The sequence below is a fragment of the Gobius niger genome (assembly GCF_951799975.1).
Source record: "Gobius niger genome assembly, chromosome: 23".
NCBI lineage: Eukaryota > Metazoa > Chordata > Actinopteri > Gobiiformes > Gobiidae > Gobius > Gobius niger.
Window position 1 is genome coordinate 13,729,603 of NC_136874.1, and position 13,071 is coordinate 13,742,673.

Consider the following 13,071-nt stretch of genomic DNA (forward strand, 5'->3'; position numbering starts at 1 on the left):
TTGAAATAAGAAAGTAAAACTACCTATGGGATAAGTGCAATTTTCTTACACCATTGGCAGATAAATCACCCTGAAATAAAGACAAAAAGTACTGAAACATACCAAAAAAGGTGAAAAAATCTGGGTGAAATGCACAGCTTATATTTAACAGGTCTAAACAACTCACATTTGCTCAATTGGAGACACTGATCAGCGATTACTTGAACATCCTGAATAACCAGGTTATTCCATCAATGGATTTCTTCTTCCCTGATGACCAGAGCATATTCCAAGATGACAAAGCCAGGATTCATCGGGCCCACATTTTAAAAGAGTGGTTCAGGGAGCACGAGATGGATCGGCCATCGCGGTGGTCACACTCTCCCATCATCAACACAAGCTCTTGGTGGAAAACGAACGGACCGCGAATGAACGCTGGATCTTTGGACGTTCCAGAAGCTTGTTGAAACAAAGCCATGACAAATGTGCCGTCATAGAGGAGATTGTGTTGGATCCAAAACAAATGTAATCGACCACAGCCTTGTTCTGATACTCATCAAGCACCAACATGAATACCTGGATAGTTGCATCGACAGTTCAAGGCAAGGCAAGGCAAGTTTATTTGTAGAGCACAATTCATACACAAGGCAAAGTGCTTCACAGTTGCATAAATATAAGAAAACAAATACAATCAATAAAAACATCAACATAGAATTAATCAATTACAGTAAGAGGCAAGAGTTGTGTTAAAGATACTTTAAGTTATACGCATTTTTAAGTCTTGTTTAAGTCTTCTTGAGCACTATTTCGCTCTGTCTTGAGCACTATTTTTAAGTCTTGTTTTGACTCGCTCTGTCTTGAGCACTATTTTTAAGTCTTGTTTTGACTCGCTCTGTCTTGAGCACTATTTCACTCTGTCTTGAGCACTATTTTTGAGTCTTGTTTTGACTCGCTCTGTCTTGAGCACTATTTTTAAGTCTTGTTTTGACTCACTCTGTCTTGAGCACTATTTTTGAGTCTTGTTTTGACTCACTCTGTCTTGAGCACTATTTCACTCTGTCTTGAGCACTATTTCACTCTGTCTTGAGCACTATTTTTAAGTCTTGTTTTGACTCACTCTGTCTTGAGCACTATTTTTAAGTCTTGTTTTGACTCACTCTGTCTTGAGCACTATTTCGCTCTGTCTTGAGCACAATTTCGCTCTGTCTTGAGCACAATTTCACTCTGTCTTGAGCACTATTTCACTCTGTCTTGAGCACTATTTCGCTCTGTCTTGAGCACAATTTCTTTCTTGCTCGTTCACACAAAGTTACCTAACCTCTGTTTTGTCGCTCCTTCTCCTCTGGACGTCAACATAAAATTAATCAACTACAGCAAGGGCAAGAGTGTGGATAAAATACATTCATATATCATATGCACGGGCAAAAAGAACTGTTTTCAGCCTGGATTTGAACAGTTCATGTGGACGATTTTCATACGACAGCTCATCTATTGATAAAGGACATTGTGCTTCTTTGAGGTCAGCAGCAAAATCATACTTGTATCCTGCAGTACCTGTCCGATTTAGGGAGAGTGGTACGTTACAGCATCCAGGTTTGAAGACTGCAAAGCAAATGGAATCCTCAAAGACAATCTAGTCTGAACATATCGGCGATCACTCTCGTCCCAACAACTCATTATGAACCTGGAACTATCCCATTTTCATAAAACCATGTCAGTAAAGTTAACATGCAACGAGGCAGGAACCTTACTCAGCCAAATGTTTCTTGACTCACCATCTCCCCTTCTAATCTCTGAATGGACTCCTCCGCAGACCCGCCGCGGCCCCCGAGGTCATTCAATTTGCCGTTTAATTTCCTCCTTGAATGGAAGAATAGTGTATTAATTTCTCCGCGTTCTCGAGCGCGCCGTCATCATTGTCGCCGCGGCCGCCGCTTTGTCCGACCCACCGCCAATTGCTGTGGCTATTCGGGCCCCGGCTTGTTATCCGACGCCGGGGAGAAAACACTTGAAACGCTATTAAGGTTCTAGTGGGCGCTTTGAGTGACAGTCGCGAGCTCCTTGTCTGTATAGCAGAGGATGCACAGAGGAGAAGAAAGGCGGCTATAAAAAGACGTTTAGTCACATCGCAGGTGGGGGGAAAATGGTGTTCGTCGCAATCTGGGAAGAAATAGTGGTTTGGTTGTAACGCGCATGAATGTGACTTGTATTTGGTGCAATTTTATCTGATATATTACATTTAAGAATACTGCTTTAGCACCATTTCATCTACATGCCTGTCCAATGACTGCGTTGCAAATTATAATGCAAATGACATTTTTCTAAGATTTTCTAAATTGTCAACTCAAATGAGAGTCAGTATTTGCTATAAATAAATAGCAATAAAACGATTTCACGCTTTTCATCAGCAGAGAGATCCTTTTTCTTTCCCATATTGCTTGAAAATGATGATCTGCTTAATAAAGTCGTCCTTTTTCAGTAGTTTTTCCCTTAACTGGGCTTAACCTGAAAACTAATCATCCCAGGTCTCTGAGATTAATGTCAGTGATTCATAGAGCCCTAAGACACGATACCATCCATGAGTTTCATTCATTTTAAAAAAATTTTTTTACCTTTTTGACACAAAAATACAATTTGCATAATAATTTGGAGCGCAGTGTAGTTAGTTGAATTATTGTCTATCATGACATGCCACAATATCTCCACTCAGGATGAAAATGAAGGACATGAGATTGACTGTAGCGTTTTGTTTGTAATATTCATTGCTCATGAAGATAACTGTAAAAAGAGAGCACATGTTTATATTTGTAAGGCAAAGACGTAGCGGTGCTGTCAGTCCAGCTACAGCCGGATGTACCAAAGACTTAGCTACTGTGGGTCCCGACGCCAAAGAGAAACACTGCATTAAACCATGACTTTTTGCAGCAAAAATACGACAATGAATTCAATTGAACACTTTTGACATTTAAAGTGACAGTCTGTCTAAATCTAAATGTCTAAACGTTTTACAAATGTTATCAAATGTGCCAAATCGTCCTCCTGCTCTTGCATTTCGATGTAAAGTAAGTTATAATATACGCATAATTTTTTGTAAAGTCACTACTTCCCGGATTTCAGCAACTAATCAAGAGTGGTGTCCTCCCGCGTCGACCAATGAGACGAGCTTTTCCTGCGAACCAGCCTATCAAGTCCAATCAGGAGGGAGGGGGAGGAGCTTGTTCCCGCTCTCCTCATTTTGCAAACTAAGAAGGGCTCTCTGGTTAAAGAGGGAGGAATTTGATTGTTTACTTTGCAGTTTCCTGCTATCTCTCCTCACTTTGCAAACTTACAGACTGTCACTTTAAGACCTTAGACCTGGTAACGGACAAAATGCTGAATCTTGGACTTCGGTTTATGGTTAATATTTCTCCACATGAAACAAACGTCTTCTCTCTCAGCACATATTAACACATTTTTTTGTTATTGAAAACTGCTAAGCAAGAAACCACCACCAAGGCCAAACCACAGTCAAACCCCTACACACTCGTTCTAATCCTTACACTGCTTCCCAGAGGCGGACTGGCCATATGTCCATTCTGGAAGAGCACAGAAGGGCCACTGGCTCTAGGGCCACCGGTCTGGCCCCTCACATTACCTCACCTTTACCCCCGGGCGTGACCGAGCTTTACCCAAATCTAAAAGCTTAAAAGAAAAGCATCCAAAAGCAAAAATGTGCTGGAAAAGCAACAAAAAAGTGACAAAAACACGACAAAATGTGACGAAAACGTGACGACAAAGCGATGAAAAAAGCGATGAAAGAACTACAATAACATGAAAAAAAACAAAAACGAACTAGAGACGAAAACGCAACGAAAAAGTGACAAAAAAGTGACAAAAAAGTGACAAAAACACGCCAAAAAGCCACAAATAGTAATGAAAAAGCAGCAAAAACATGACAAAAATGCAGCGACAACGTGACAAAAAGTTACCATCACTTTCCTAGACTTGAGCTTTCAAATGAGGCGTTGCAGTGTTGCTCTCCAGTCAAGAAGCCTCTTGATTTGGGTAAAGCCAAACTGGAGAAAATGCTCTCGGTTAAGGCGGGTGGTAAGAGGTTGACGTATGTATTTGTGGAAGTGTCGCTTATTTGGGCCAGGCTGACCAGAGTCCAGGGCTGTTTTTCAGTCCCAGTCCAGCCCCTACTTCCACTCCACAGGCTAAAGGAAGGCGAGGCAACTTTATTTACACCACGCATTCAAACACAAGGCAACTCAATGCGCCTAAACATCATGTGTATTCGATGAACACATCCAAGAGGAAACAGAAAACCTCAACCTCAGTCTGAGTCAGGGTTTAAGCTGCATTGTATCGTGGTTAGCATTTAGCCTCAGCACAGTAAACACATCTGCAGCTCACGTCTATGAACCCACTGAGGGAAAAACTACAGGCACAGCTCAGCTCTTACCTCCGTCACACGCTGCACCCAAAGCTAGACGTTTGGAGTTTCTCTTGGAGAGGTTTGTCCAACTGGAGCTCAGCAGCTGTAGCTCATGTCCACAAATGTTCTCCAGGGCAGGCGTGGCTGCGGTGTTAGTCACTCCCCAGGTGGTTTCTAGGGATCAAATCCTCTGTTTTTCAGTTTAAGTGACAGCTCTGCCCATTTGCATTAGGTGTGCTATTTTTAGATGTAGCACCTTGACTGGAGATGCATGGCTTGATATGATATGGACCCTTTAACTGCTGACATCATCAGTGACATCATCTGGAGGCAGGAAGTGATCAAGAGAAATAAGATTACGCTAAAACTAGTGAATATGAGTGTAAAACTACAAGTAAAAAATGTGGTCCTGTTGTGACTTAAGGTGCAAGAACTAGAGGAACGACATTTTAGACGATAAAATAAGGTTTATCTGATATTTCCAAAAACAGTTACACATTTGTTTATGACAACAGCTACAATGGAAATAGATAGGAATCTCACTTCCTGCCTCCAGATAAAAATAAAAACAATAAAGATTGATAACTGTCTTCAATATTGCATTAAAGGAGCACTATGCAACTTTTTATGTAAAAAAAAAAAGGTTGACATTAGTGCATATTTGACCTCTCAGTGACCCGGTGGCTGTGCGGGTGCAGCTTGGCGCCTTTGCTTTCCATCCTGGTGGCTCCTTTGATGCTTCAAGATCTTTCAGGTTTCTGATAGGGTTTCGGAACGGAATGTTTACGTAACCACTGAGCCGGTTCAATCAGCAGTGAAAACCAGTGAAAAAAACAATTGATCTCAGGACGTCCTACAGGCCATTGAGAAGGTAAGCGCTCTGCTGATCACCCAAGCACCTAAAATGCCACTAAAATGTAAAAAACGCATTCATGTTTTTTTTACATTTAAAGTTGCATATTGAACATTTAAATACTGTGATATTTTACTGAACCATTAAACAACAGTACACTGGTATACTCCAATTGTGTGTCCAAACAAGACCTGGGACCAAAACAAGGTGAAAATGGAAGTGAAGTAACATTTATGTCTGAAAATCAACAGTTGCACAGTTTTGTGTTACCATGCATTTATGTTATATGCAGGGGCGTCGGACTGGGGAGGGCAAAAATGCTGAAAACAACCGGGTTAAAATACAATGGTTGCTACACAGAATTTTGCACAAACAACAATGATTGCTAATATCTCAGGGCCCTGACACCCCTTAAAAAATGTGCCAAATGATTCAGCCCACACCGGTGTTCAGCACCGTGCGCTTCAGCTCAGCAGTGACTCGATGAGGTGGATTCTGTAATGTAACCAAGATAAACTATCTACCAGGGCCCAGGCTATAATATATTGTGCATAATGTTTTATTTATTCGGCTGCTAATTCTGGCTTCTGACGATATGGATATTGTGCCACATATTATTGCTATAATAATCATTTAAGTTACTTAGCACGTTGCATCATTAGCCTCTACACAGTATTGATATATCTATTGCAGTGTTAATTTCGTCGAAAGTCAAAGTGTTATTTTTGACGACTAAAATCGGACTAAAACTAAATTGAAAGTTTCTCATGAGACTAAAACTATGACTAAAATGTCCAGATATTTTAGTCGACAAAAATAAGACTAAATAAAAATGAAAGGGAGAGACTAAAGTCATCCAAACTTCTATTGACCGTCTGAAAGACGGTCAATTTTAGTTGACTAAAACTAGACTAAAATTGAAGATTTTTTTTTTGACTAAAACTAGACTAAAATCGAATTACATTTTCGTCAAAAGACTAAGACTAAAACTAAATTAAAATATGTTGTCAAAATTAAAGCAGTACTAAGTAACTCTTCCCCCTAGGGGCCATAAGCGCAACTGCAGGTGTCGTAGCAAGTTACGATTTTTTAATTTATTAATTGTCTTGGAGAGTAAATACTACGCTGACAGGAAAGGCGAGGGGAGAGAGGGTTACTGTGCATCCAATTATACAATGGAAATTTTTGTTTTTCACTCAAACTTGGCTGTAAATACTGTTTAAAGTGACGTTAGCCCGCAGTTAGCTTTGCCCGTTAGCATGTTAGCTTCTTCTCCGTGATTACATTAGTGTGTATTGTTTTCTCCGGACCGGTGGCAGTCAAGTTGCAAACATGGTTTTCTGTCCAGAGACGCCAGGGGGAGATGAAAGACCCTCCAGTCATCCCATAAACACTTGTATTACCCCCACAGGGACTACAAAAAGGATTTATTAAGGTAAACACGTTACTTAGTACTGCTTTAACACTGATCTATTGTACTGTGCGATAAATACTTGATATTGTTGTACCTTGAAGTTTGGATACCATTTGTACGTACGTATTCGAGTTAGCCTCTGTTCTGCCGCTAACTTTGAACCTCCGCGAGTCTCCCTGGCCTGACGCTGCCTCGGTGTAGCCCGGCACTACCAGGCTTTCAACAACCTCACACCTTTCTAGACTTCTTTGTCCAAGACTCCAGACAACCACAGAAAACATTCTTTGATTACACTCACAACCAACAGCAGCCCGTACGTGCCCCCCGCTTTATTAAGTACTTTTTCTCCCCCCCCCTCCCCTCCTTCCTCGGAAACAGCGAGCATCTTCTGCCCCGGCTGAGTTGAAACCAGCCTTTGAAAGCCGATCCCGGATGAACTAAGTGGATATTTGCTGCGGCGGAGGGGGGAGATTGCTTGTCAGGGCCCTGATTTCTGCCGCTGATGACGATAATAATAATCATTCCGAGGAGTGCCGGCGAACGGGGAGGAGAGAGAGAGAGAGAGAGGGGCACGGGGCGCTCTCCTAAAGAGGCGTATACACATAGTTACTTTCTGCAATCAAAACAGAGAGACACACTTTCGGGGGGGGGGTGGCCGGCTCCAGATTGCGGGTCCGCGCATCCTGTTGTTTGCCGTCTTTGGGGGATATTAGGCTGGTATTTGTGTACAGTAATCAGCGGGCACTCCGTACGAGAAGACGACGAAGAAGAAGAAGAAAAAATTGGAGGGAGACGCGGGAGATGCGGCTAATCACGGTCTGCGGTTTAAAACAGAAAAAAAGCTCGAAAGTCCACGCGCTGGTTTCCATTACCTTCGCGGTGAGTGACTTAAGAACTGCAGTCTGTTAGGTGCTTTGGAATTTCCTTGGTTGTAAGTTAAGAGCGGGAAGTAATGTCAAGTACTTGCAGCCAGACGCCAAGAAAGTTTGTGCCCTGCAAAAAGCGATTTACTGGATTAGTTTCGACGTCTCAATTTGCATTATAATCCAAATTTTAGTTGTTTTCACCAGTTAAGATGTAGTCGGGCATTTGGCCTAGATTATTTCACGTGTTCTGAGATGTTTCTGACTCGTTTCAATACATTTCGCCTTCATTTCAAGTAAGTTTCTCTGCCAATGGGGTAAGGAAAATGGTCTTCTCCCATTGGCAGTTTTACTTTCTGATTTCAAGCAAGATTTACCATAGAACCAGTCTGAAATGTCCTCAAACTTGCAAAAATAATCTTGGTCCGATCAGGAAAAAGGTCTAAATGAGTGAAAACCGCTCAAAATAAGATATATTTCCTCAATTTAAGTCCTTTTAGCCAATGCTTGATATTCACTTTTTGTAGTGTGTAGCTTCATGTGTTCTACCTGACCAAAGAAAGTCAGCACCTGGATGGAACTGTTCTGAATTCGGAATGGCCAGGTTATTCCATCAATGGATTTCTTCTTCTCTGATGGATTCATCAGGCTTACGTTGTGAACCAGTGGATCAGAGCACGAGATGAATCTTAACCCCATTGAGAATCTTTGGGATGTGCTGGAGTGGACTTTGCACAATGGACACACTTTCCCTTCAATACAAGATCTCGGTGAAAAATGAATAGTAGAAATCCTTCAACTATTCCAATTCACATTCACTCGTATTGGTTTACATAGGACCGGAGAAGTCATGATCAATTAAAGAAAATCAGTTCTACACGGACACAAATCACAAAAGAACAGTGCAGTGTTGACTTGTCTGTGCAAATGATCATTGGACATTTTACACAAATCAATCGACTAAACATCAGAATTTGAACATTTCCCCTCTTTCTCTGCTTGGCGGAAGTGTCAACAAAGGAGCTCAGGGCTGCAGAGAACGTTCATGTTTTTAAGAACAGGCTCAAGACCCACCTTTTTAGCTTAGCCCTTAACCGACTAATCTATTTATTTAATCCTAATATGCAAAATGTATATATGTGGGAGGTTGTCCCAGGCGCATTGTTTTAAATGTTGTAATCTGTAAAGCACTTTGTGATACCCTTGGTATAAAAAGCGCTTTATAAATAAAGTTTGATGATTGATTGAATACAAAGTGCCGATCCATGGCAAAAAGAGACAAAAGTGGTTGGGGCGGAATAAGGTGAATACTCCAAACTAAAACTCATAGTGAGGCCGCATTCAGAAGCTGATGATGAAGAACTACTAAAGAACTAAAGTACTTTTACATGAGACAACTATACTTTCACTCTATACTCAGTGGTGTCCAGTTTCCCCAGGGGACTGAACCTTTTACATTTGGACGTAGGTTGATTATTGCATATATATTTTAACCTCAGGGTAATTCACATATTCTTATTTACCTACATTTATTGCATGATACATCAATAGCTTTTTGCTGCTCTTACAGTGTACGACAGTGGGGGGTTGTTTTTTGAATCCCTCTAACTTTTATGTATGAAAAGTTCTATACCAATGAGGATGGATGGATTGATTTTAGAGCTCAGGTAACAGAGTGAGCCTCTCCTCTTTTCGCAACTACTTTCAAAAATAAAGTTGGATTGGAACTGCTGTCTCTGTCAACACCTCCCAGACAGAGCACACTGTCAGCTCCAGAGCCATGAGCAAACCACATTCCTGTTTCACTTTTGCAAGGACATAAACTCACGCCTTCTAGTAGATACTTGCTCCTATAGGCTTTGGTCGCGCTACAATCAAGCTTCGATCCATCGTACAGTGGACAGGAGTGCCTATGATTTAACTGTGGCATCCAAATAGCTTCAAAAACTCATCCAATGTACACACTCACGATGAGGAATCCCAATTAGATCATAGAGTGTAGCCAAAACATACCAACCGGGAGCGTTGTCTTTACCCAGGCACCTTTGCGTTTCCTTGGAAGCATCTCCCCTCTCATCTCCTCTCCGTTTTTCCCCCTCCGTCTTGTCATATGCGCGATCACTTCCACACCCCGCACCCCTCCTCCCATTCCCCATCCACGCTTTTAATCTGGGCTTGATGGCACTCGGTGGAGGCACTTAAGTCTCGGCGCCAGGTGTCTCCCCCCGTGCTCGACATCGCCACCGCGGAATACTCGCAAAAACACATACAGCGGCGGGCGAGGACGCGGGGAACGTCTCTCGGCACCTGCCAGCCGCTGGTCGCGCTCCGGCAGGCGTTAATGTGCATAAATCAGGCCGTTTCGACGGACCTTTTCCACTGAAGAACCGCAATGCCTTCGACGGCAAAAGGCCCGAGTCAAGAGGTATATGGTTTATGCAAGTGAACGGTGCTCAAACAGGTTCCACTCCTTTGTTCCTGCAACTAATGATTATCTTGCTAGTGGTTTCGTCTGACAATCATTTTTACGATTTATCTGTGTCCTTCAAAAGGCCAATGGAAACAGCATCTTCTACAAACTTTTAACCTTCACATGGAGCAAAGTGACGCTGTTTGGGGTCATCTTGATCAATTTTACCAGTGGTTCTCAACCTTTTGGAGCCGCGACCCTCATTATAACAGGTAAAAGTGTTTGTGACACCTCACCCGGGTCCCACCGTGAGAAATAGGAACATTAGCCTACATAATTCTGAAAAAACAAAGAAAAAAAACAAATGGATTGAATAAAATACATCAAAGTATGAACATATAATGGCACTCTGGTAAAATAGCAACACATGCTACAATAAAACAATAGATTATATGCTAATGAAAATATGTATATTTTATCTAAGTGATCTGGCGACCCCCCAAATTTGTCTCACGACACCCTGAAGGTCCCGACCCCCAGGTTGAGAACCACTGAATTATACAATGGACTTGCTGACTTAACCATAGTTTGAGTTAGCTTAAAGGAATATTTCAGGATTTTTGACATAGGGCCTCATTTCCTAGTTATGGTGATTGATATCTGTAGTGTTGTTGATATCTGTAGATATTCAAAAAATTTTAGTCATACAGTCCTTATATTTGAAGAGTTTAGTGGTGCTAGGCTAGTGCTAGGCTAGTGCATGTCTATGGTAAATAGTAGCCTGCGTTAAAAACCTCTTCAAAATCATGGGGTCGTCCTCCAAACGTTGCCAAGTCTGATTTGTAGAAAGCTCCTTTGTAAATTCCACGTGTAGTAAAGCCGACAAACTACTGTAGATCCGGTAACCGAGCAGATCACTCCACCGCTGCGTAGCTACAACCAGGAAGCTGATGCTGCTCAAAAATAAGTTATTTTAAATGCACAGTGGTTATATTTAGAACATTATTCAGTCAACACAGACATTTATATGGGTCGTCTGGTGTTATAAGTGATTCGCCTCACTGTGCTTGGGTCAGACTGCTTTTAATGCAGGCTACTAGTTACCATAGACATGCACTAGCCTAGCACCACTAAACTCTTCAAATATAAGGACTGCATGAATTAAAAATATACAGTATATATGTATCCAGAAATCAACAACACTCTGGATAACTAGGAAATGAGGTCCTATGTCAAAAATCCTGAAATATCCCTTTAAGCTCAGGTTGAGGACCACCACCCAACCACAAGTTTCACAATGTGTGAGCCACTCGTCATTTGAAAGCTAAGACTTGATAGGATACAGGTGCTGGGATTGTGGTCGAGAGAGTGTCCTTTTATGTTCATTTGGAAACTGGTTTTATCCAACGGATCTGTACAAAATATTTACAAAGAAAACGACAGACCCCCTCCCGAAAGTGCCAATCAGCCTCTATGTTCTATAAAATGTCATCATGGCGTACAATAATTTCCTCTATGGGATGGTTTACAAGAGAAGCTCGAGCTCACTCATTATAAGATACTTCTATCGTTACTACTATCGTTTTTATCACACACCTACAAGACTTTTTTAAAATGGGCATCCCTCACAATGCTGGAACTCTATGCTGGAAATGTAACAGTCACAAAGGCACATTTATTCACGCTCTGTGGGCTTGTCCAGTGGTTCAGCCATTTTGGAGAATGATCATTTTAACAATACAGAGATGGTTAGGTACACCTATTCCTGAGTCTGCTCAACTTAGGTGACAGATCCTGTTTACCTAATATATCCATCCATCCATCCATCCATCCATTTTCTTCCACTTTATCCGGGGCCGGGTCGCGGGGGCAGCAGTCTCAGCAGAGATGCCCAAACTTCTCGATCCACGCACACCTCCTCCAGCTGTTCTGACCCCGAGGCGACACCAGGCCAGCTCGGAGACACAGTCCCACCAGCGTGTCCTGGGTCTTCCACGAGGCCTTGTCCCACTAGGACATGCCTGGAACACCTCCCGCCTAATACCTAATATATCTAAGAGCAAATATTGTGCTGGTCCTAACAGGTTTCATCTTAACTGCTGGAGTTATTCTCCGCAAACGGAACAATCCAGAAGCTCCTCTCTATGGGGAATGGGTTAAATCCATAACAGATATAACATCTTCTGAGCTATCAGTTGCCAAGGTACAGAATCGGGAAGGAGTCTTATTTTCCAGTCTGGGATGTGTTTATGTCTTTGATTTGATTAGATTCTCTCATTCACCGACACACCACAAAAATCCTCCTCGATGTGCTCCTGCCCAATCATTGGTCAGCATCAAGAGATGGGTCTCCAGGCATTCGCGCACTTGAGTCCCACTGGGTCACATGTAACTCTAAAACCAATCGATATTGAAGATCGGTGGTTCCGTATTCACTTCTTGTATTGCGTAGTGTCCTTGGGCAAGAAACCCAAGTAGAAGATGCCCATCGTGGACTAGAAAGGTCGACAAGGAACCAACTGTGGATCGTCGTCTTCAGATCTAAGATTGTAAGTAAGTCATTTATCATTTCTGTACTTATTCAGAGAAGTAACTCGGCCATTGAACATTTTGTTAATAGCCATTTGTAGAAATTTAAATGCACGTTGTTGCTGCCTTCAGAATTCAAGTGACAACAGTCTGCGCTCGTGCACTCCTCCAACATGAAAGCTCTCCCGGCCTTAAATCAATTTGCAAGTGTCTGGGAGCAGATCTCATCTCGAATGGAAGAGGGGGGGGGGCCTGATGGCGTAAAACTGCTGCGTTGGACCGGTGGTGGCGGGAGGGGGGGGGGGGGGGGGGGGCGTGCGTCGGAGGAGGAGGGTCCCCGGCCAGCGGACGCTCTTGACGGGTGCGCGCCGCGTTGACGAGTGCCTCTATCAATCACGGGCTGCTCTATTAATTTCATCAAGGCCCCGGCGAGCGCTGACATTAAGTGACACTCCGCCTGGTCCGACGGCGTCCCTGAGGTGGCAACAGGAGCGGGGCGGGCGGCTTTTGAAATGCAAATGGCTTTAACCTTAAGCAGGCGGCCGCGCGGAATTATCTTTCTTGCCTTCCAGTCAGGTGCTCCTTTGCCTCCTCGCCGCCCCTCCC